This window comes from Pan troglodytes, chromosome 6 (genome assembly GCF_028858775.2).
Source record: "Pan troglodytes isolate AG18354 chromosome 6, NHGRI_mPanTro3-v2.0_pri, whole genome shotgun sequence".
Lineage (NCBI taxonomy): Eukaryota > Metazoa > Chordata > Mammalia > Primates > Hominidae > Pan > Pan troglodytes.
Genome location: NC_072404.2, coordinates 95,573,656 through 95,598,154, shown reverse-complemented (window position 1 = coordinate 95,598,154; position 24,499 = coordinate 95,573,656). Strand labels below are relative to the sequence as shown.

The window sequence follows — 24,499 nt, the reverse complement described above, 5'->3', positions numbered from 1 at the left end:
TTCAAAAAACCAGCTCCTGGATTCATTGATTTTTTGAAGGGTTTTTTGTGTCTCTATCTCCTTCAGTTCTGCTCTGATCTTAGTTATTTCTTGCCTTCTGCTAGCTTTTGAATGTGTTTGCTCTTGCTTCTCTAGTTCTTTTAATTGTGATGTTAGTGTGTCAATTTTAGATCTTTCCTGCTTTCTCTTGTGGGCATTTAGTGCTATAAATTTCCCTCTACACACTGCTTGAAATGTGTCCCAGAGATTGTGGTATGTTGTGTCTTTGTTCTCATTGGTTTCAAAAAACATCTTTATTTCTGCCTTCATTTCGTTACATACCCAGTAGTCATTCAGCAGCAGGTTGTTCAGTTTCCATGTAGTTGAGAGGTTTTGAGTTAGTTTCTTAATCCTGAGTTCTAGTTTGATTGTACTGTGGTCTGAGAGACAGTTCATTATAATTTCTGTTGTTTTACATTTGCTGAGGAGTGCTTTACTTCCAACTACGTGGTCAATTTTGGAATAAGTGCGATGTGGTGCTGAGAAGAATGTATATTCTGTTGATTTGGGATGGAGAGTTCTGTAGGTGTCTATTAGGTCCGCTTGGTGCAGAGCTGAGTTCAATTCCTGGATATCCTTGTTAACTTTCTGTCTCATTGATCGTCTAATGTTGACAGTGTGGTGTTAAAGTTTCCCATTATTATTGTGTGGGAGTCTAAGTCTCTTTGTACGTCTCTAAGGACTTGCTTTATGAATCTGGGTGCTCCTGTATTGGGTGCATATGTATTTAAGATAGTTAGCTCTTCTCATTGAATTGATCCCTTTACCATTATGTAATGGCCTTCTTTGTCTCTTTTGATCTTTGTTGGTTTAAAGTCTGTTTTATCAGAGACTAGGATTGCAACCCCTGCCTTTTTTTGTTTTCCATTTGCTTGGTAGATCTTCCTCCATCATTTTCCCATTTTCTTCCCCAAATTGTCACCAAATTTGATGCTGCCATTCTTTTCCTTTTGGTTTATGAATGTCAGTGAAATCACCACCACAAATAAGGAAATAAATGCATTTATCACCCCCAAGTGTGCAAAAATCGGTGAACTTAGCATCGACACCAAGAAAAAGATTGTAACCAGTGCAACATAACTCATTGCTACCATTTACAATCACTACCCCCTCATGGGAAATATGCCTTTTGACATCATCATTTTACCCATTCTCATTTTTTTATTACTGAAATATAATTGTGTATACAGAAAAGAATATTAGTGGCATCTTCATGACTTTTTTACAAATGGAAAATATATAACTAACTTTCAGATCAAGAAATAGCTCATTTTCTGCAACTATGAGTTCATTTTATCTTTTTTTTTACAGTCATGAACATCCCATTCCACTTCTCGAAAGAAAAGTCTTTACTTAATCTGTTTGTGAACAATATAGATTAATATTGCCTGTGGTTGTATTATACAAATCAAATCATAGATTGTATGTTGACCTATGTCTTATTTCTGTTTATTGACATTTTATTTATGACATTCATTCGTATTGTTACATGTACTCATCATTCATTCATTCAATTACTGTATAGAATTATAGTTTTTGATAGCATTTCCTTTGTTTTCAGTTTAGGGCTACTGATTATAATTTTGCTGTTAATATGTATTTATATTATGTTGAGTATAAACTTGGGAGTTGAATTTCAGAGTCATAGGGCATGCACATAGTCATCTATATAATGGCATACATTTTAAGTGATTATGTTAATTTACACTCCCAAAAGCAATGTAGAAGAGTTTCAGTTATTTTATCTCCTCTGATATTTTATCTTTTTCCTTTTAACCATTTTATTAAATACCTCATTCTGTAGTAGTACTTCATTCTAGATTCAATTTTTAATTCCATGGTGAATAATTATGGTGAACATCTTTTCATATGTATATTTGCCACTTAAATATGTATTATTTTAAGGCCTCTGTTTCAGGATTTTGTGTGTCTTTTTCATAGTTGGGTAGGCGGCATGTCTTTATCTTAGCAATTTATGAAATTTTTAAGATATGGATGTTAGACCTTTGTCTGATATTTGCATTGGGAACACTGTAGTTTGCCTTGGCACTTTCCTAATGGTGAGGAAAGGATATTTTAGATTTTAATAGAAACTAGTTTCTCGGCCGGCCTCAGTGGCTCACGCCTGTAATCCCAGCACTTTGGGAGACCGAGGCAGGTGGATCACGAGGTCAGGAGATCGAGACCATCCTGGCTAACATGGTGAAACCCCGTCTCTACTAAAAATACAAAAAATTAGCTGGGCCTGGTGAGGGGTGCCTGTATTCCCAGCTACTCGGGAGGCTGAGGCAGGAGAATGGCGTGAACCCGGGAGGCGGAGCTTGCAGTGAGCCAAGATAGCGCCATTGTACTCCAGCCTGGGCGACAGAGCGAGACTCTGCCTCAAAAAAAAAAAAAAATCTAGTTTCTCATTGTTTTCTTCTATGATTAATATCAGTTTCCATTTAAGATACCTATACTCCAACGTCAGCAAGATATTTTGTTCCCCACTGCTGAATACATTATTAGTTTTGATCTATAGTTTATTTGCACTCCTGATAGCTTTTCTGTCCAAGCCCTAGTGGGAATTGCTGTAGTTAGTCATGTCTTGGTGGAACATATGGAAAGCCATGAACCCACCTGACTCATGGGCTATAGCTAATTGGGCATTAGATCAGGCCACTGGCAAGCCTAAAACTGACATAGAAAACAAACTCCATGTGGGGAGAAAATTTTTTGATACAAATCTATTCTCCTTCTAAAAAGCTCTTTGTTACCTATGTGGATTTATTATTTAAAAAATCCTCAATGCTGACTAGGGGAAATATAACCAATGAGCAGTTTGCACTTGTCAAATAAGTATGGAGATTCAATAAATTGTCTGCTTCTGCCCTAAAACAAGTAGATTTGTGATTGATTGACTCCTGGATTAACCATATGGTGGCCCATTGAAACACAGACACCATCCTAGGTTGGGCCTGCTGGTATAGACTGCTACTGTTGTTAGAAGATTTTGAGATACCATGCAAAAGCTACCCTTCTTGCCAGAACCTTGTCAAGGGCAGATCTGAGTCTATGAGCCAAAAGGTTCTTAGGGCCTCTTATTCTATCCAGAGGGGTTCTCTGGGTTCTGACTGCAGGGAACAGTTTCTCTGGGTTTAGCCTAGCCATCCTTGTAGGTTCTGCCACAATGCTCAGATATAAGATCACATTTGTTTTCTGTTTAGGATTTCTGAGCACATTGCATCTGATAAGACCCCAAGTTTGTGACCTAAGCTATACATTAGTAGGACAAATCATGAGATATAAGCTGGATTCTCTGTACTCCACATCAGCACAGGTTACACGGTGGTTGAGCATTCTAATGGACAATTAAAGAACATACTTAAACTGCTGATTTGTAGTGACAAGATGATCCTAGCCTGGATGTTCATTTCAGGTGAGCTGTTTGGAGCCTCAAAGCAGTGATTCCCTGAAAAGGAACTTCTCATTTGCAAAGTTGATCAAAATGTCTGCTCTCTTCTTTCAATTGTACATTCTTATTTGGCAGTTTTTGACGTTCAGTCTCCACAGGGGAACTCCTAATCATCTTCTGTCTTCTTAATGACTGTGGCAGCCCATCTGCAGTGGCCACTGTGAAGATGCCAACTGCAGCAGGGCAGGTGTGCACAAGGCTACACATTCCTTGGAGCCGGTTGGAGCTGGGAACAGGTTGGAGCCCAGCTCCCTTTCGAGTTGGCAGAGTGGGAGCCTCCCACTCTTAGGCACAGCATAGCTGCCCAGACGTGGCTGTGGACCCAGGTATCCCTCCACTTCCAGGCCCTTGGAAGCCCCCATGCCCCTGCAGGCTCAGAAATGTCTGCTCCCACTGCCGGGCATCTCCTCACTCATGGTGCTCACTCCAATTTTGGAGCAAAGTTGTGGCCAGGCCAGGTTGCTGTAATGACCCAGCCAGGTGTGTGCATGCTTAGGGCAGTGCTGATACATTAGCTTCCTGCTGCATCAGCCCCCTCTGGACTTTAAGTGCCAACAAGCATGGGAGTGAGGCTGAGGGAAGGGCTGAGGGCAGCTTGGCAGGGGCCTGCAGATGCCTCTTGGAATGGACAGCCTGGGCACTGTAGTTGACATGCAGATAGTGGCAGGAGGCAGACAGGCTCCTGGGTGGGAAGGGGCCGGTTCACAGTGAAGCTCCACCTTCAAGCCAGGGACTGCCTAAGGCATGAGGGCAGGGCTGTTAATTCTGAGTGGAGTCTGCGGTCCAGAGTGAGAACTCATGGTGCTTTTCCTGGGCCTGCCCATGGCTACCTATGGACCAATCAACATGCACTTTGTCCCTTCTGAAGCCAGTAAAAACCCCAGACTCAGCCAGACTCACAGAGATGTCAGCATGACCTCCCTGGAGATAGGAGCTACCCACTCCAGGTCTCCTCTCTGCTGAGGGCCACAGACATCAGGACAACCTGCCTGTAGAGAGGAGCCTCCTATTCCAGGTCTCCCCTCCACTGAGGGTTGCAGACATCAGGACAACCTGCCTGCAAATAGGAGCTACCCACTCTAGGTATCTTCTTTGTTGAGGGCTACAGGCTCGATGGGACAAGTCCTGCCTGTGGAAAGGAGCTACCCAAGTTGGATCTCCTCAGGGCTGTACTGTTGCTCAATAGAGCACTTATTTGGCTTGCTCACCCTTCAGTTTTCCACGTACCTCTTTCTTCCTAGATGTAGGACAAGATCTTGGGACCCACTGAATGGTGGAACTGAAAGAACTGTAACACAAATGGGACTGAAACACGTCCCCTGACCTCCTGCCCCCCATGCTCACCATGTTACAAGTGATGAGAAGGAGAGAAGAGCTGTGGCCCTTCAGGATGCCCAGACCTAAGGCCTCCCTTATCCAAGGCTGTGACACCCTCTTTGGGGCTCTGCAGTTCCTGGCATCTCCAAGCTTCTGGGCAACACAGTGTTTTCCAGAGCCTACAGTTGAAGCTGCTTAGGTATGCCTTGTCCAGATACAGCCTCCCACAGAGCCGGCACCTGTGCTGGCACCTGGAGCTGCCTACCACACTGCAGCAGCTAGTGTGTCCGGCTGTGTGCAGTGGGCAGATCCCACGCTTGCTCACTCATGCACATCTCACTGTTACACACTGGGATCACCCTTGGCAGGCATAAGATTTAGGCCAGTAGCATGAGCCAAGCACAGCCTTCCAGGTTGAGTGGGTGGAGCACGTCCAGTGGGCCCAAGCAAAACACAGGCAAGGGAGCCACCAGCCAAAGAGGCTTCCAGCTGGAAAAGTGACACCCTAAGGATCCTGTGACACTCTTTGACTATTTTTCTGAACACTCAAAGAGAGGGGAGAAGAAAATGACTGTTAAAGAGCAAGGGGTAGAGATTATGTAAGCCCATTTTAAAATATTTTAAAATTTTCAAATTTTGTGCTGAATAATTTTTAAACATAGTATATCTTCCTGGTTAAGCTATATAAAAATATTTTTTGGTTAAAATACTTTAGTCTCTCTTGCATACAATTCTTCCAGACAAAAGGTCTAAAGGAAAATAGGAGATGATTAAAAAGGGAAAAAATAATGAAGTTTTAATTACTAACTGCACCCACTGATACAACAGAAATAATAACCCTGGAAACTTAAAAGCACAGGAGTAAAAAAGGACATAAATAATATTTGTTTTCAGATTTGCAAATCTATGGAGACTGTAAAGAATCAGTGATTGCTAGAAAATTGGAAGGAGGTAGTTTGGGAGAAATATGTAAAGCACAGGATTTTTAGGGTGGTGAAACTATTCTATATGATACTGTATACATGTTCTGTACAGGTACATATGAATAGTAGTAAATAAAGATGGAAGGACTAAAGTGACTACCTAATATAAAAACAAATGGAATTTTAGACAAGGAATATTACCAGAGGCAAATGACATTTCATAGTAATTACAGGGTCAATATATCAGGAAAACATAATATTTGTATATGTGCATTCCCTAGATATATAAATAATAATAGAACCACAAAATAAGTGAAATATGATCTAGCAAGCTAAAGGGAAAAATTCATAAGTATAGTTGGAATCTTTAAAGCACTGTCAGACCAACTAGACAAAACCTTATTAAAGAATATGGAACACCTGATTGTCACTATTGATCATTATATCTGATAACATTTATAGAAGACTATTTCCAACACCCAGAGAATACAAATTCTTCTGAATTAAACATGGGACATTTACTGATATGTCTTGAACTATGCCATAAAACAAGTGTCATTCAAGCTCAAAGAGAACTCTTACATAGTATGTTCTCTGACCACAACAGAAGCAAATTAGAAATTAATTAGATACCTGATACAGTTTTGCTGTGTCCCCACCCAAATCTTATGTTGAATTATAGCTCCCATAATTTCCACATGTTGTGGGAGGGACCCAGTGGAAGATAATTGAATCAGGGGAGTGATTTCCCCTATACTGTTCTCATAGTAGTGAATCAGTCTCATGAGATCTGGTGGTTTTTATAGGGGGTTTCCCCGTTTGCTTGGTTTTTCATTTTCTCTTGCCTGCTGCCATGTAATATGTGCCTTTTGCTTTCTGCCATGATTGTGAACCTTCCCCAGGCATGTGGAACTGTGAGTCAATTTAACCTCTTTTTTTAAAAAAATTACCCAGTATTGTGTATGTCTATGCAGCATGAAAACAGGCTAATACTGTAAATTGCACCAATAAAGTGGGTTACTGCTTTAAAGATACTAAAAAATGTGGAATTAACTTTGGAACTAGTTAACAAGCAGAGGTTGGAACAGTTTGGAGGGCTCAGAAGAAAACAGGAAAATGTGGGAAAGTTTGGAACTTCCTAGAGACTTGTTGAGTGGATTTGACCAAAATGCTGATAATAATATGGAGAATAAAATTCAGGCTGAGGTGGTCTCACATGGAGATGAGGAACTTGTTGGGAAATGGAGTAAATGTGTCTCTTGCTATGTTTTAGCAAAGAGACTGGTGGCATTTTGCATCTGCCCTAGAGATTTGTGGAATTTTGAACTTGAGGGAAGTGATTTAAGGTATAAGGTAGAAGAAATTTCTAAGAAGCAAAGCATTCAAGAGGTGACCAAATGTTAAAAGCATTTGGTTTTAAAAGGAAAACAGAGCATAAAAGTTCAGAAAATTTGTAGCCTGATGATGCATTGGAAAAGAAAAACTCATTTTCCGAGGAGAAATTCAAGTTGGCTGTAGAAATTTGCATAAGTAATGAGGAACCAAATATTAATCACCAAGACAATGGGGAAACTTTCTCCAGTGCTTGTCATAGACCTTTACAGAAGCTCCTCCCATCACATGCCCAGAGGCTTAGTAGGAAAAACTGGTTTTGTGTGCCAGGCCCAGGGACCCCTACTGTGTGCAGCCTAGGGACTTGGTGCCCTGTGTCCCAGTGACTGTAGCCATGGCTAAAAGGTGCCAAGGTGCAGCTCAGGCCATGGCTTCAGAGGTTACAAGCCCCAAGCCTTGGAAGCTTCCATGTTGTGTTGAGCCTGCGGGTGCACAGAAGTCAAGAATTGAAGTTTGGGAACCTCTGCCTATATTTCAGAGGATATATGGAAACACCTGGATGTTCAGGCAGAAGTTTGCTGCAGGGGCAGGGCCCTCATGGGGAACCTCTTCTAGGGCAGTGAAAAAGGGAAATGTAGGATTGAAGCCCCCACACATAGTCCCCACTGGGGTACTGCCTAGTGAAGCTGTGAAAAGAGGGCCATGCTCCTCCAGACTCCAGAATATTAGATTCAGTGACGGTTTGCACCATGCACCTGCAAAAGCCACAGGCAGTCAACATGAGTCCTTGAAAGCAGCTGGGAGGGAGACTGTACCATGCAGAGCCACAGGGGCAGAGCTTCCCAAGACAATGGGAACCCACCTCTTGCATGAGCTTGACCTGGCTGTGAGACATGGAGTCAAAGAGATCATTTTGGAGCTTTAAGATTTGACAGCCCTGCTTGAATTTTTACTTGCATGGGGCATGTAGCCCCTTTGTTTTGGCCAATTTCTCCCATTTGAAATGGCAGTATTTACCCAATGCCTGTATCCCCATTGTATCTGGGATGTAACTAACTTGCTTTTTATTTTACAGGCTCATAGGTGGAAGGGACTTGCCTTGTCTCTGATGAAACTTTGGACTGTGGACTTTTGAGTTAATGCTGAAATGAGTTAGGATTTTGAGGGACTGTTGGAAAGCCTGATTGGTTTTGAAATGTGAGGTCATGAGATTTGGGAGGGTCCAGAGTCAGAATGATATGGTTTGGCTGTGTCCCAACCCAAATCTCATCTTGCAATGTAACTCCCACAGTTCCCATATGTTGTGGGAGGAAACTGGTGGAAGGTATTGTCATGGGGCTGGGTCTTTCCCATGCTGTTCTCTGTTTTGTTGGAAAATGCAGATGGTAATCCCTGCTTTTTTCTGTTTTTCATGTGCTTTTTAGATTTATCTCCATCCCTTTACTTTGAGCTTATAAGTGTCATTGCTTGTGAGATCAGTCTTTTGAAGACAGTGTACCATTAGGTCTTGCCTTCTTATCCAGCTTGTCACTCTGTGCCTTCTGATTGGGACATTCCACCTGTTTACATTCAGGGTTAATATTGATGTGCGTGGATTTGATCCTTTCATCCTGTTGTTAGCTGGTTATTATGAAGACCTGTTTATGTGGTTGTTTTATAGGGTCACTGGTCTGTATTATTCAGTGTGTTTTTTCTAGTGGCTGGTAACCGTCTTTCCTTTTTAGTGTTTCCTTCAGGACCTCTTGTAAGGCAGGTCTGGTGGTAGTGAATTCCTTTAGCATTTGTTTATCTGAAAACGATCTATTTCTCCTTTGCTTATGAAGCTTAGTTTGGCTGGATATAAATTCTTGGTTGGAGTTTCTTTTCTTTGAGAATGCTGAACCTCTTCTGGTTTCTGTTGAAAGGTCCACTGTCAGCTTGATGGGGTTCCTTTGTAGGTGACCTACACTTTCCCTCTAGCTGCCTTTAACATTTTTTTCTTTCATTTTTAAGCTTGGATAATCTGATGACTATGTGTCTTAGAGATGGCCTTTTGTGTAGTATCTTGTAGGCATTCTCTACATTTCATGAATTTGAATGTTGACCACTCCAATGAGGTTGGGAAATTTTCACAGATGATATCCTGAAATATGTTATCCAAGTTGGTTGCTTTCTCTCCATCTTCTTTAGGGACACAAATAGATAATAGATTTGCTCTCTTTACATAATCCAATATTTCCTGAAGGGTTTCTTTGTTCATTTTGGTTATTTCCTTTATTTTTGTCTGACAGAGTTACTTCCTTGAACCAGTCTTCGAGCTCTGAAATTCTTTCCTTAGCTTAGTTTATTTTGCTCTTAACACTTGCAACTGCCTTATGAAATAGTTGTGTGTTTTCCAGTTCTATCAGATCAGTTTGGTTCTTTCTTATAATGGCTGTTTCATCTATCAGCTTATGTATCATTATTTTCTGAAGATTCCTTGAATTGAGTTTCAACTTTTTCCTGAATCTCAATGATCTTCATTCTTACTTATATTCTGAATTCTATTTCTCTCATTTCAGCCATTTCAACCCAGTTAAGAACTCTTGCTGGGGAGCTAATGTGGCTGTTTGGACAACAGGGGACATGCTGACCATTTGAGTTGCCAGAGTTCTTGAGCTGATTCCTTCTCATCTGTGTGGGTTGATGCTCCTTTAATGTGATATAATTTGAGTACCATCAGTTGACTTCTTTTCTGGTTGTTTCCAGGGGGCCAATACTTTGTACAGAGTCTCTATTTGTATCTGAGTTTTGGACAATGATTTCACAGGGTGGTATATTAGCAAAGTATTTTTGGTGTTAAAGTTTCGGTTGTGATCCAATAGATGGCTCATAAGCATAATGGCTAGTAGATAGGCTCTTGCTCAGCCATGTGGCTCCTCTCTATTTCCTCATGTTTGCAGCCATGCTCCCTCTCAGTGCTCTGAAAGTGTGGGCTCCTCCCCTGCTGAAGTGCTGACTGCAGATCTCAACTTGGCACTCCCAGGCTGCACACCACAGTCCTTGGGTGAACTCAGGCTTTGTTTCTTCCTCAGGTTAGAGGCAGCAGGGGAAGGGACTCTGGCAGTTGCTGTGGCAGAGGGCCTTCCACTAGTATCCTGGGGCTCTACCCCAGAAGAATGCAGAACTTCTTGGTGTATCAACCTAGAGTGGGATAGCTGTGATGTGGGCCCAAGCTGAGGGGCCCTGCCTGGTGATGACCAGGGGCATGGGGAGCTTGTTGGGGAGCAGAGTGATCTCTTCTCCTTAGGGCAGCTGTGACTTGCTTGAGGTGTTGTTAAAGCACTCCGGGTCTTTGCTCCTTACCCAGTCTGAGGCCAGCAAGGGCAGTATCAATGCAGTGGTAGTGACAATGGAGTCTTTGGTTGCCTCTGGGAGCTCCACCTCAGAGAAATGTAGAGCCTCTGTTACTGGCAAAACAAAAAAAAACAAACAACAACAAAAAAAAACCTCACTTTTAAATAACCCTTGGATCAAAGAAGACATCATAGGTAAAATTTGAAAATATTTTGAGTAAATCAGAATGAACATATTAAACATCAATGTTTGTGGGAGGGAACTAAAATGCTTAGATAAAAGTGTATAGATTTTTTATTCTTATAATAGAAAGGAAGAATGGCCTAAAACCAATTATCTGAATGTTCCATTTACAAAGCTAGAAAAGAACTAGTAAATTGAATGCAAAGTATGTAGAAGAAGAGAACTGATAAAGTTAAGAAAAGCAATCAATGACACAGGAAACGGACAAACAGTATATTAATACATAAAAATGTTTGTTCTTTTAAACTATTAACACAATTGACATACCTGTAACAGGAGTGATTAAAAAATAGAGAAAGAGAAAGACAGGGAAAGGGTGGCAATTTAAAATTGTGAGTATAAATGAGGGGCTACCATTTCAAACCTAAAAGTATAAAATATTAAAAAATTTTTGGAACACCTTTATTCCAATAACTTTTTTTAAGTTTGAAAAATTATTCCGAACTCTGTCTCATTCTTAGTGTTTTAGGAAAACTAATTTAATATAAAATTGAGAAAAAGAAAATGTTTAGGTCAAACTCATCTAAAATTATTTTAGGAAAGAAGAAATAAATAATAGAATAACCTTCCTGTACACAATAAAAGTATAACTTAGATGCATGCTCACAAAGCAGGTAAATCCTGTAGTTTGCTATTTCCAAATGAGAATCTCAAAAAATGAGATAAGATTGCTTCAGAAAAAAATTAGTAAAAGAAAATTACATTTGTAAATGAAAAACTGGAAGAAACACAAAAATGAATAAGCACATTTATTTTAGGGCAAATATGTTTAAATATTTTTTGTTTTCACTTGCAAATGCTCCGCATTTTAAATTAATTAAATCAAAACCAATGTATAATGGAAAAATTCAACGATGTCAAAAGTTTGTTTTTTTAAAAGTTATATTTGATAAGAGTTTTGATAATCTGTACAAAAAGAAATAACAGGGAGAGAAAAAATAACACAGGCTATAATTATTAGGATTGAATGGGGAACATCATGATAGATTTAAAGAGGAGATAATATGAAGTGGTTTTCAACTTCTTTTTTTTTTTTTTTTTTTTTTTTGAGACAGAATCTAGCTCGGTTGCCAGGCTGGAGTGCAGTGTGGTATGATCTCAGCTTACTGCCTCCCAGGTTCAAGAGATTCTCCCACCTCAGCCTCCTGAGTAGCTGGGATTACAGGCACTCGCCACTAAGCCTAGCTAATTTTTGTATTTTTAGTATAGACTGGGTTTCACCATGTTGGCCAGGATGGTCTCCATCTCCTGACCTCATGGTCTGCCCACCTTGACCTCCCAAAGAGCTGGGATTACAGGTGTGAGTCACTGCACCCGGCCTCGACTTCTATATTTGCTAATAAATTTGAAAACTAGAATGACTTGGACAAATTCTTTCAAAACAGTTTTTAAAGTGAGAGAAGAAGAAATATGCCAATAACTCTGTAAATTTCTAAACTGTGTGCCAAGTCACAATAAGATGACACCATGAACTCAGAATGGTGTCACAATATATTTAAAGTCACAGATATAGAAGATAAAAATATACAACTTTGTTTTTATCTATGTATCTATAAACAAATACAACTTTCACAGGAAAACTTAACAACTTTGTGACACTAGGGTTGACCGAGATTTAGGTACCTCATGCAAAAAATATTAATCAGTAGAGAATTACAGAAAAAAATAATTATTTTTGTTTATAAACTGAACTACTAAGAGCATATAAGTCAATAGGCAAAGTGGAGAAATATGTTTTCAATAATATATTTGACATAATACTCATACACAGGATATTCGGACTCTACCTAGAAACACAACAGAATAGAAAATCTGACAAATTTCTCTAATCATATAGTAAATATGGGTTAAAACCACCATGATATACAGATTGAACATTGCTATTCTAAAAATCCAAAATCCGAAATTCTCCTAAATAGAAACTCTTTGAGAACTGACATGACACCACAAGTGGAACATTCCACATCTGACACCTTTGCTTTCTGATGGTTTGATGTACACAAAATTTCTTTCATGTACAAAATTATTTAAAATATTGCAGTCAAACCTCCTTTCTCTAATAAAAATCTGTCTTTCTGAATTAATGCTTGAGAAATGTCCTTTTCCTACTGGTTCACATTTAGCCCAAAAATGGCATTTGATTCAACAGCATACAGCTCCTGTGAGTCCACATTCAACATTTTTGATACATTTAATCCATCTTTAGTTTCTACAGAAGACAAGATGGAGAAGATGGCTTAGTATTAAAGAAGTTGATTCCCCTCCTAATGCACAAATACATACATTTGAAGCTACTCCACAGGTTAACCCATTAGATAAACTGAGACCAAAGTTAATTCCTGGAATGACTGAAATAAGAGGAAACAGCTCTGCAGTACTGCAAGCTAATTGTGACTTGGAAGAGGAGAGGACCACCCTGTGTTTGTAGTCATTGAGGGAGAAGCAGCGTCAGGTATCTGGAGACAGCCATGCCCACGTGACCAGATAGGGAGCATGGAAAGTCCACAGATTGATTACATACACTGCCTCCTGTCCTATTTGCTCTAGATTACAGGGAATCCCTGTTACTGTGGAGTGATGGACCTTTCCCAAGGGAAACCTAAAGGCAAATTTTGCTCATGGACTCTGAGCACAAGGACAGCCTCTTCTCTGAGCTTTTGCCATGACAGCAGATCCCTGCATACGCAAGTTGAGCAGCGGATTCACAACTTTAGTTTTGATGTCCATGACTCGTGTGGATTTCACTTCTATACTGTAACAGAACTTTTAGAACTTTATAAAGATCCTAGGTCTTGCATGTTTTTTGGACTGTTGCTTGCTATATCTCTAGATGGGACTTCTCCTTTTAGCCTGCGATATATCTGCCATGTGGTAATCTGCAGGTGCACTATGTACGATGGATTGATTGGATCCCTTTACCGTCAATGTTACAGGAATTTTTTAAAGTATCATTATAAACAAAAAGTTAGTATTCAGAAGTTAAAATGAGGACCAGTCAAGCCAACATAAACTCTCCTGTCCTCAGAGGGTATTAACTAGGTCTGCTTTCATGTGGATGAGATAGCACACCTATAGCAACACACACATCAGTGGTGGGTTTTTTCATACAGTATGTAAACTTAGTGTTTGTATCTGTCAGATGCTGTTACTTATTCAGATCTGCTGTTACTTATTCAGATAAACGTGGTGCCTATTGAAACAACAGGATAGAACTACAGGTATTCAGTAAGACTACAAAAACATTTTGGTGATTTAGCTAACAGTTTTTAATGGCTGTAGTAATTCAGTGAGGCAACGCTGCGGCATTTGTTATGAAGAATTCTATTACTTTCTGAAGGACAAATGCTTAATATTGGATAAGTATTTCAGCATTGTGACTGTTTGAAATTACTTTGTCTGAGAGTTTTTCTATAATCTTCCAGAAGTAGTGATGTTTGTAGTTGCTATAATTCAAGCTTTGGGAGTCCAAAAAAATAAAAGACTGCCTTCCTTTTAAGAAAAAAAAAATGGAAGTTACTGGCCACAAGGGCATAGTGCTGTTCAATTAAGTGTTGAAGTAGTTTATAGTTACACTGCTTTTCTCCTCTGCAAAAGGTACTGGTAAGTAAACCAGCTTTTCTGAATAGTCATTCTTAAAATTTCAGACTTACAATGTTAGTAGTAGAATTTTATTTAAAGGCCCTAAGTACCGATTTTTTAACGAGTGCTTTAATTTAAAACAAGTATTTGGAATAGCTGCTACAATGTATTCTTCCATGTCATTTTTTTTAAGTTGACATGCAGTCTAATTGTTGTTTCATAAAAACTGGATATTTTCCTATGCCCATAATTAGTTTGTGAACCATGAAGAAAATGAAACTAGAAGATTTCAGATAAAGTCAGAAAATAAGAACTTCAGTGGTTGGTGATGTTGAGATTATTGTTAAACTATAATTAATAATTTGGATAGCAGTACTTATCTCTTTGTTGTAAACTCTCATAGCTGAATTAAGTATAATTTTTAGAATCTCAGTGCAGTTAATTCTTAGTGGGAAATCTGAAATCTAAAATTTAGATTTAAAAGGTACTGCATAAACATTATATCCATAAATTGCTTAGCTCCTTTTTATCATTTAGAATAATATGTATCATTACTGGAGTGAACTGTTCTTGAAGTTATTTCAAGTTCTAGTGTTCACTTCTAAGTAAGAGAACTGAATGTACAGTTCTAGATATTTGGCAGTAAAATAGCCAAATCCATTCTTATGTCTTTTTGTGACTGTGCTCTGTACTACTGGTGAGTGCTACATAGTTTCTACACTAGCTGCTACAAAATGTGATTTTACATCCCTATGGTTATTGCCAAGGCTACAAAAAAAAGCATAGCTGTATTTGTATACAACACTAACCCTTTGACTAGTAATGCATGTTTCTGCTTGATGTGCCTTGTTACAGCTACTTTTTTGTGCTAATAAAGGATGTTTGGTGTTCTTGTAAAAAAATTGAAATAAATAAATAAATTTAAGTATGTAGAAATAGTATTGTCAAACTCAACATACATTATAGGGATTAATGTCTAAATTTAACATTTTATTTGGAGAAGCAAAAACTGCAATTCAGAGCATACACGTAGATCTGGTGGTCTTTGATATGTCTGAAGAACAAAGAAAAAGTTAGGGTTTTATTAGGAAGATAAATATTGCGTATGGTTTTGAAAGAAAGCTCATGGGCACTAACGAATCTTTTTGGAGTCAGTAAACTCTGATTGGTGAGTGACGGTGATAGGTGATACTAATTTTAGAGTCATGGCAGGTGGTTTAACCCGCTACTAGGTAAAACTGGTCTTAAGGTTGCAGCAGACCGTTTCTGCAGCTGGCAGAGAATTCAGTTCTTGGAGCAGTGCTATATGCCCCAATTGACTTTCGATTCTGATTAATTGAGTATGACAAGAATGACTTGATTTGTAAAATTATCGTTCAGAGTGTGAAAAATATTTTCTCTATTCTTCTATGAGAAAGGATAAGTCAATATTCTGCAAAGTCTTGTTTGCTTTTATTGTTCACCTACTTTATTTAAATTCAATTTGTCTGTAGGGTCTATATATTATAATTGAAATCTTGCTGTGTTCTTGATGGTTCATTGGGAAAAACAGGTGGTAACAAAGTGATTTCAACTTATTTGATTGTGTTTCACTTTATCCCTTTAGCCTGGGCATGCTTAATCAATTGTACAATATTAGGATGTGCTGCACTTGCTTACATATTCCTTTTTAATGGTGGTTTCATGTTGACATTTTATCACATATATTAGATTACTCACTTTCTGGGATATTCTGCTCACTTTACATCTTGTAATACCTTTTGAGTTTCCATCAACACAGACTTTCCTAAGTGTTCTCTAATAGCGGTTAGTGAATATACATTTAATGACATTGGTTAAAGCAGGATAATAGAGGAACCCCTTACATAAAATATCCAGAAATATAGAAGGAACAGTGGTCCCTTAAAACCATCACATGATGATAGTTACTTTGTCTCATTTGTTCAGTCCAGAATTTACTATGTGAGCTCCTCATTGTAATGGGTTCTTAAGAGCTAGGTAGAATCTTCTAAACCAGTGTAAGAAATTTTAGCCATCTAAGTTATTCAGATTTTATGTTTATACTAAGCCTAATGTGCAGGTGTCAAAATAGCCAACAGGGAACCTATTTATTGGCCCATAAATGTCAGAGAAGCATACTGGAATTGATAAAACAAAAGTAAAAAAAAATATGTAGGTGATACAGAGCTTAAACTTCATTGTACAGATCAGAACTGCTTCAATCTACATAATTTTAAGGTGTTTTATTTACTACAGGATTTCCAAAGACGGAAATAATAAATGAAGGGAGGTTGTTTCCTTTTTATGTTGCTTCATATTATTCCCATTGCAAAAAAATAGTGATATATGCACTTAACTACAATTTTTTAAAAGAGCCATAAATTGAAATGTCAACATCTCTCAATAATCATCGGCTGGGTGAATATAACTCTAAGGGCTGAATCTTGTTCAGTGTTTCATCTTCACTTGAGGCCTCATTTCCAGAGTATTATCATCCAATTTAATTGCAGACTTTTGTTTGCTGAATTTCTCAGTAATTTGTTTTAAAGATTACACCCATCAGGTGTTCTTATTTTTAGATACAGAACCTGATACCTTTTGTAATTTCAGAATTTAAGTTCAATGACTAGTGTTTTGAAATAATTCTGGAAATATAAGAAAAAGAAGAAAACAATCATGTGGGAATAAATATATACTTATTTTTATAATATTTGTGATACTTTGGGAAATTATTTTTATAATATCTGAGCTTTAAGAGCAGGAAAAGTAATGTATAGAAATACAAAAAAAATTAAAATGCTCACTCTAATACAGGAAGTGACAAACCTGCTTTCAGTACGTGCCAAAGTGGAAAAATAAATTACATGGCTATCATCTCTTTCAAGTTTGGACATTTTCTAAGTATTCTTCTGGAAATATTAAGGAAGCATATGAAAATGAAATAACGGGGAACAAAAACTTGTACTCATCACAGAAACGGTTGTATAAATTGTACCATTTCTTTATCAAGTAATTGCTTATTAAAACAAATGATCAAGTGCACTCAATAAATAAGACTTAATTTTCATGATTATAACTATTTATATGAGTATTGGTTATTAGTTAAATAGTCAGAAATTTGAAAATATTCTGACTTTCAAGGAATAAAAAAATTCAACAGTTGAAATGGTGAACAAAACCTGAAACAGGAATTAAGGCTTTTTGATTATATATGAACATACAAAATACCAGTCAGCTCTGTTGTTTTTGTCAAATTATTTTGCAATATATTATAACAAAAGATCAGCATATACCAAATGATGAGAATATAGAAAGAATATGAGAAAATTTTGTTTAACTTATCTAAATGTGTTGTAAAGCACTGGTTTAAAACAAAATCATAGTTAGGTTTCACACTGTTTATTTGCTTTCTCATCACCTTTACACTTGCGCTGCATAAAAAAATGCTTTAAACCAAGTGAGAGAGCAGGATTAGGAGAGTGGAAATAGTAACTTGGTAAAGATTCTTTAAATCTAGATCTGCAGCCTGCCAAGAATGCTGACCAAACCCTTTAGTACAGCACAGCTTGTGCTACTCAAATGAATAAAGAAAACATAAATAATAAAAGGAAAGCCAGCTTTTAAAAATCCAAAAAAAAAAAACCTTTCAATGAAACCCACAGTTTTTATGATCTTGAAAATACTTTGTCAGATTTTGTTTGCTTTATACTGCCAGTTTGCAAGATAATTAAATACTAAGTAATATGTTTTGCTAGCTCTTGGATACATCTAAATCAAATAAATAACTAGTAAACTTTACCTTCTACTAAAAATAGTTCCTGTTGTCGTTAGCCTTTAATCAACTCAGATTTTTCAGTTTTAGAGTCATTTTTAGGTTTACATGAAGCTGCTATTTGGCACTAGTTCTTAAAAGCAGCTGAAAACCCCAGAAGGTCATGTCACAAATCAAATGTATAGAAAAGCTGAATAAACCAATTGCCATCATCAGAAAGCTGATGTGTCACTCAAAATTATGTTTTTATTTCCAAGTGAAGGATTGCCTGTACCGATTCTAAGATTATATTGAAATTTTAAATTTTGGAACTTCTAACATTTAGAAAATGCATTCATGAAATTGTTTTCAAACTGTGCACCTGCATCATGGAAGGCGAGTTGAGGTTCTGACTATTGCTCATTGCCTCCAAAATGAAAAACATCGTTATTTTAATCCATGCGACATATTACACATCTATGTAAGTGTTCTTTCTTTTGTATTTATTTACTTATTTTTTATTATTATTTTTTTTTAGAGATGGGCCCTCACTATGTTACCCAGGCTGGACTCAAAGTCTGGGCCAGGGACTACAAATGCCCACCATCGTGCTGGTGCATGCATAGGTGTTCTTTCTGTCAAAGAAGGACTTTTAATCTAAAATAATATTAGAAAGATTTTAAATCTAAAATGTTATTACATATCTAATATCTAATTAGAATTGGAAAATAGTCATTTAGCTGTCAAATTTTATTTGGCATAATTTATTTTGGCTTTAATAATGTAAAAATCTTATAAATGAAAACACCAGGACTTACAGTAGTATCAGTTGTCAGTCATTGTTTCATTTGGGTTCAGAGGCAGGACCCAATAGCTAAGACATGAAGATGTTTTCTCTTTTTAATATTACACTTGATAAAAATTACAGTGCTTCTCGATAACATATTTTAATTCATATCTTCAGGACTCTCTTGGGAAACCAAAAAGAAACATGGACATTTATGAAGTAAAAAAATGATAGTAACTGGCCAAAACTATAAATAGTATACATTTGGTGCTGATGATCAGTTTTGCAGTTTTCTTTTGAATAAATATATGTTATAAGAGATAACACTAATAAGCCATTTTTTAGAGTTTTCTGAATATTGTTACAGGTGAACCTGGATTAAATTAGGATCTGAAAAATCTAATTTAAACATACTAAAAGTAATAAATCACACTTAAAATAAATATTTTAAGAAAGTTAAAAAGAAACACCATCTATATATCCTAGTTATCTCTCTCTCTCTCTATTTCTCCTCTCTCCCATTGCATCTTTTCCCTCTTAACCTATTGTGTATTGCATACAGTAAACTAAAATGTGAACAAAAGAGAGCTTTACAGCTTAATGATATATCACAAAGTAAAAATGCGGGTAACCAAGGCACTTAGATCAAGAAACAGATTATATCTAGTGCACCACAGTTCCTCTAAAACCTTCACTCAATTTTTATCATTATCCCATTCAATTTTACACCTTATATTGAGGTTTGTAACAATTACTTTCTAATCTCTAAACACCATTCTTTAGCTTTGCCCTTTATTTTATATAAGTGAAATCATACAGGATGTATATTTTTGGTCAGGTTTCTTTCTTTCAAACTCATTATTTTAAAGAATAATGTGTGTTGTTGCATGTAACTGCAATTCCTGCTTTTTAGTGATGCATAGTACCCCATTCTATAAATAAAACACAGGTTATTTATTCTTCCTACTTTTCAGAGGAAGTTGGGTTGTTTCTAATTTTTATTATTACAGAAGGCAGTTATGTATAAGTTGGAGCTCGTCTTTTGCACATGGTTCTGTTGGATGTAAAACCATGAGTGAAATGACTGGGTGTTAAGTTCAATTTTAGCAAGAAACATACTTTTTCCACAGAATTTGAATCCATGTACACACTCCACAGTAATGTTTCTGAGTTTCCCTTACTCCACATATTTGCCAATATCTGGTATGTTCAAATTTCTAATTTTAGCCATTCTGGTGTGTTTTGCATTTGTATCTCTTTGCAGGTTTAATTTTTATTGCCTTAATACCTGAGTTCAGCAATTTTCAAATATTAAATAACCACTTGAATGTGTCTTTGTGAAATGCCTTTTCAAGCCTTTTGCACCTATTTTTAATAGACTTTAGTTCATTATTAATCATATATTACTTTATGATTCATTAGATATTCTAGGCATAAACTTTCACAGGTGTTGCAAATACATTTGTTTTTTAATTTGGTGCCTGGCACTTTCATTCGCTTAATAGTTTCTTTTGATGTACAGAAATTCTTACCTGTGAGGCAGATCAGTTTATCAGTCCATACCTTTATGTTCAGCACATTTGTAATGTCTTATTTAATAAATCTTTGTCTACCACAAGGCTATAAATATATTCTGCAATATTAACTTCTGAAAATATATTATTTTGCATTTTATATATTGATCTACAACACTTCCACAATTTATTTTTGTGTATGTGGTGTGGTGTTCATCAGGTTTTATTTTTTCTCCACAAAGTTATCCAATTGATCTAGTACCATTTACTAAAAAGGACCATTCCTTCCCAATGCTTTTGTTGCTAACTTTTTTCTAAATCAGGTTGTAGATCTGTTTTTCCACTCCATTTTCGCTTTCTCTAATCTATTTTCTTCTCTCTCTCTCTCTCTCCCTCTCTCTCATACACATTTATCACCAATAAGACCCAGGATTAATGACTGATTTACAAACTTTAGATGTCCAGTAAAGCACATTTACCTCATTATTCTTATATTTAAAAAATCTCTACTCTTGGCCTTTGAAATTTCATATAAATTTAAAATCATTTGTCAAGTTGCACATAAAAACGCAAAAAACTTTGAATCATTATGATTACATTGAATCTACAGCGTAACTTTAGGAGTATTTACACTTGTATAAATTGAATTGTGTTTAGATAACAAGTTTATGCTGGTCTTGTCAAAGCTTTATTCTCTGTAGTAGTGTTTGTAGGATTAACATTATTTATTCACCAGTAACGCCACCTGATTCAATAGTTCCTTTGCGAGAAGGTTTGATATTATGCACTGCATTTTTTAATAGTTATAATAATATGAGATTTCAAATCTTCTTGAGTTAGTTTCAGTAAAATGCATTTTTTCTAGAAATATTTACGTGGTATATTTTTATAGTTATGGCATACATTTATGCCTTTTTAAAATTTTTATAGTAATACAGACTATAAACAGCAATTACACCCTTTAAAGTTCTTGACACTTTTAATCTTTTTAGTAGTTTTATTTTCCTCATCAGTTTTGTTAGTAATTTTAAAGAATCAACTGTTTAATTGATCTTGTCCATTGTTTGTATATTTTTCAATATCATTAATTGTTATCTATTTCTTTAATTTTTTATTTTACATTTTTATTTAGTTTCCTTTCTTTCTTAGAGTTAGATAATTAATTTCTGTATTTTCAGCATGTACTTTCTTCTAATACACAAGCTTAAATTTATGTTTCCTTTTAAGCATAGCTGCATTTCACAAGTTTTAAAATTCATTAGTTTTTAGCTCAAATTTTTAAAAATAGATACAAAACACAAATTAATAAGCCAGAAAAAAATGTAATCAAGTGTAATCGTTATTAGAAGAATGGTTTAATGGTCCCATCTTCAGAAAATTCATAAATTGATAAACGTAAACTAGAGAAAATTCACTTGAAAAATTAACATAGTTTTATAGATAGAATTTATACTCATAAATTTTCAAACTATAGATATAAAATATACAAATATATAAATTTCTGAAATTTACATTTTTATTGAAGATTAAGGAATCACAAAACAGACTATTTCAGAACCATATAATAAAGATGAAATAAAGACAAAATATAAGCAAATAAACAAATACACAAACAGTTGCTAAAATTTTTGAAGAGAAATCTTACACATATACAGAATAAGTGTCTGAAAACTTATGAGACAAAAGTTAGAAGGTTATATACTTTTTAGGGCATAGAGGCCTTACTAAAAGGGAATTTCTATGAAGAACATATGGTGTTTTTTAAATGTACAGATTAAATTTACATTAGCATTTACTTTACAGTATGTTCCAGAATGGCAGCTTTACAGGCTTGATATTAGATCTAGTTCAGTTATCAAGCAGTACTTATTTGATAATTTTTATAAGAAAACTTCCTGGAAGCCCACATATAGAGAGAAGCATATTGATTTCCTAGGTTTTATAGGCAGTAGAAGTGTCAGTGATTTATTTCTGAAACTCCTGGAGGAATGCAGCCTAGCCTTAGACAGGACTCAAGGCTGTCAACCAAGGTAGACAGATCACCACAATGTGTTTAGCAAATGATCATGCAGACTAAAGCCAAACATGCCCTCAAGGTGAGGGACAGTGCTGCAAGGCTAACTGGGGAGAATTTTCTGTGGACTGTGAATATTTAAATTTCTGTGAAAATCAAAAACATTGACAAAGCTTTAATAATTTTTTAAAGTTTCTTTTCCTTAAGAATAGTAATCAAATTAAATTAGCTTTGAATTTTAATAACATAATTGCTTGGGAAAAATACCTGTTTTTAATGCTTTTTTTGAAAAGAAAAATAAAACCCTAAAGAAAAGACAAGCAATATTTTGATTCTGAGGAATATTAATTCCCTATTGCATATTATAAGAAAATTTCTGTCATGCAGTTTTAATGATTGAGTCACTAAGATCGAAAGAAGAGTTTGGTATTTCTTGTTGAGCTGAAGTAATTGGGTATTATGGGAATGCAGTCATAGAAACAAGAACCACTTTTTTTCTGGAAAATCATAATGCAAATCCCCGCCAATAATGCCCATGATACTTGACACTATTCTACAAATCAAAAGTCACACTCTTAGATTGTCAGAAGTTTTAAGCACTCACAGACACTACATCTTGTGGCAACAAATAGAAAATGCATCTTTTCTAATTATATAGAAATTAGAAGTAAATGCCCCTTAAGCAAGTTGAAAGAAATATTTTCCTCAGGTAATCTGAATATCCTAAAATATATTTATATACTCTATGTAAACAACAGCATTTATTGTCTAGAATATAGAATCATTAATCACCATGAACTAATATTTTCCCAGATTTTACCAAGGCAAGTTCAGCTTAGAAAATAGCTCCTTGGTTAAGATAAATCATAGATAGAAAATCTGTACCAAATGATGCCACCTTAATTAATAATGTTTAAACAAATGACGGGAGTAAAAATGAAAGAACTCAAGGTATAGTGAGTTCCAAGTCATAAATAAATTAGACCAGTGACCTTCAGATTTGTTTTGTTGATGATGGTTTTTTTCTATCTTTAGCTACAAAGCTTTTAATTCAGTGAAATTTCTGGTGCTGGTCCAATATATAACATAGATAAAAGCAGAGCTGCTCAGGATAAAACAGGTCCTGGTCTCTTGGGTCTGCTTCATGCACCTGAGGCCACACACAGAATGGAATCTTTTTCTGAATTAGATAGAGACACAAAAGGCTTATTCTGCCTCAACAGAGCTTTTCAATTAACCTTTATTACTTGTACAAATAATAACAATTACTTTGGTTATGACTGTACACTTGTTAAAGTGGAAATGTTCTTGAAGGGGTAATTAAATCAGTCTATTATTTTATTAACACTAGAATAAATTGTTTTTACATTATTTTCCTTAAGGCAAGAAAGCCGATAATAAAACAAATATTATCAAGATGTAAAGAAAAAAATATATAGTAGGAAAATTTGAGGATATTGAAATAAAAATTTTGGCTACTTCATAATTTCTATAAGATTCAGATTATCTGTTATATTAATATAATTTTAATTAAATTTTATAATAGGAATATGATATATAGGAGACTGGATTTGGACAAACCATAGAATTAGGAAATTGGATTCAGGAGTCAACACAGTTTGACCAGGAGAGAAGAGACTCAGAATTGCAAATCTCAATGGTAAGCATGAAAATTTTGGTAATTTGTATAAGATTGTTTAGTGAGCAATCATGTAGCCATTGGGAGACAGTTCTTCATGAGATTCTGGTGATTGTACACATCTTGTAAAGAGCCATTGACAGCTTTGTTCTGAACTATTTTTTCAAGGATTTTTGTATAGCAAACAGTCTTTGAAAAGAGAAATAGTGTTTCCTTCCAGTGCAGAGGGTAGATTAATTTCTTTACCAGGTTAATAAAGATAATGTCTCCTTCAAGGGGAAAGATAAGGCAGGTCTTACAGCATGCCTCTTATAAAGTTGATGATTTCCTAACCAATCCTAATCACATCTTGTTGCCTGCTGTGCTGTGCTCCTTCGTCTCTGACCCAGGAGTCCCTGTCTCCTGCTAGTATCTATAAAATTTTGGTAGGCTAAATTGTTAGCTTACTAGTAGAAAAAAAAGCAGACCTTTCTACAGGCTTTACAGCAGTATGTGACATATAAAATGTCAAGAACTATAAGTGTGATACCTAATAAGTAAGTACTATGATAGGACCTGTGCTAACCAAGAACTGAGATAAGAATTCTACTAA

The 24,499-nt window shown here is 36.1% G+C and overlaps 1 long non-coding RNA gene and 1 pseudogene across 1 annotated transcript in view; both read left to right on the top strand.

Moving 5' to 3' along the window:
* The window catches only part of LOC134810549 (uncharacterized), a 781,635-nt gene that overhangs the window by 208,631 nt on the left and 548,505 nt on the right, over nt 1-24,499 (top strand). The gene's annotated exons all lie outside the window — the stretch shown is intronic.
* On the top strand, nt 12,617-13,632 carry LOC100614232 (suppressor of cytokine signaling 5-like; annotated as a pseudogene).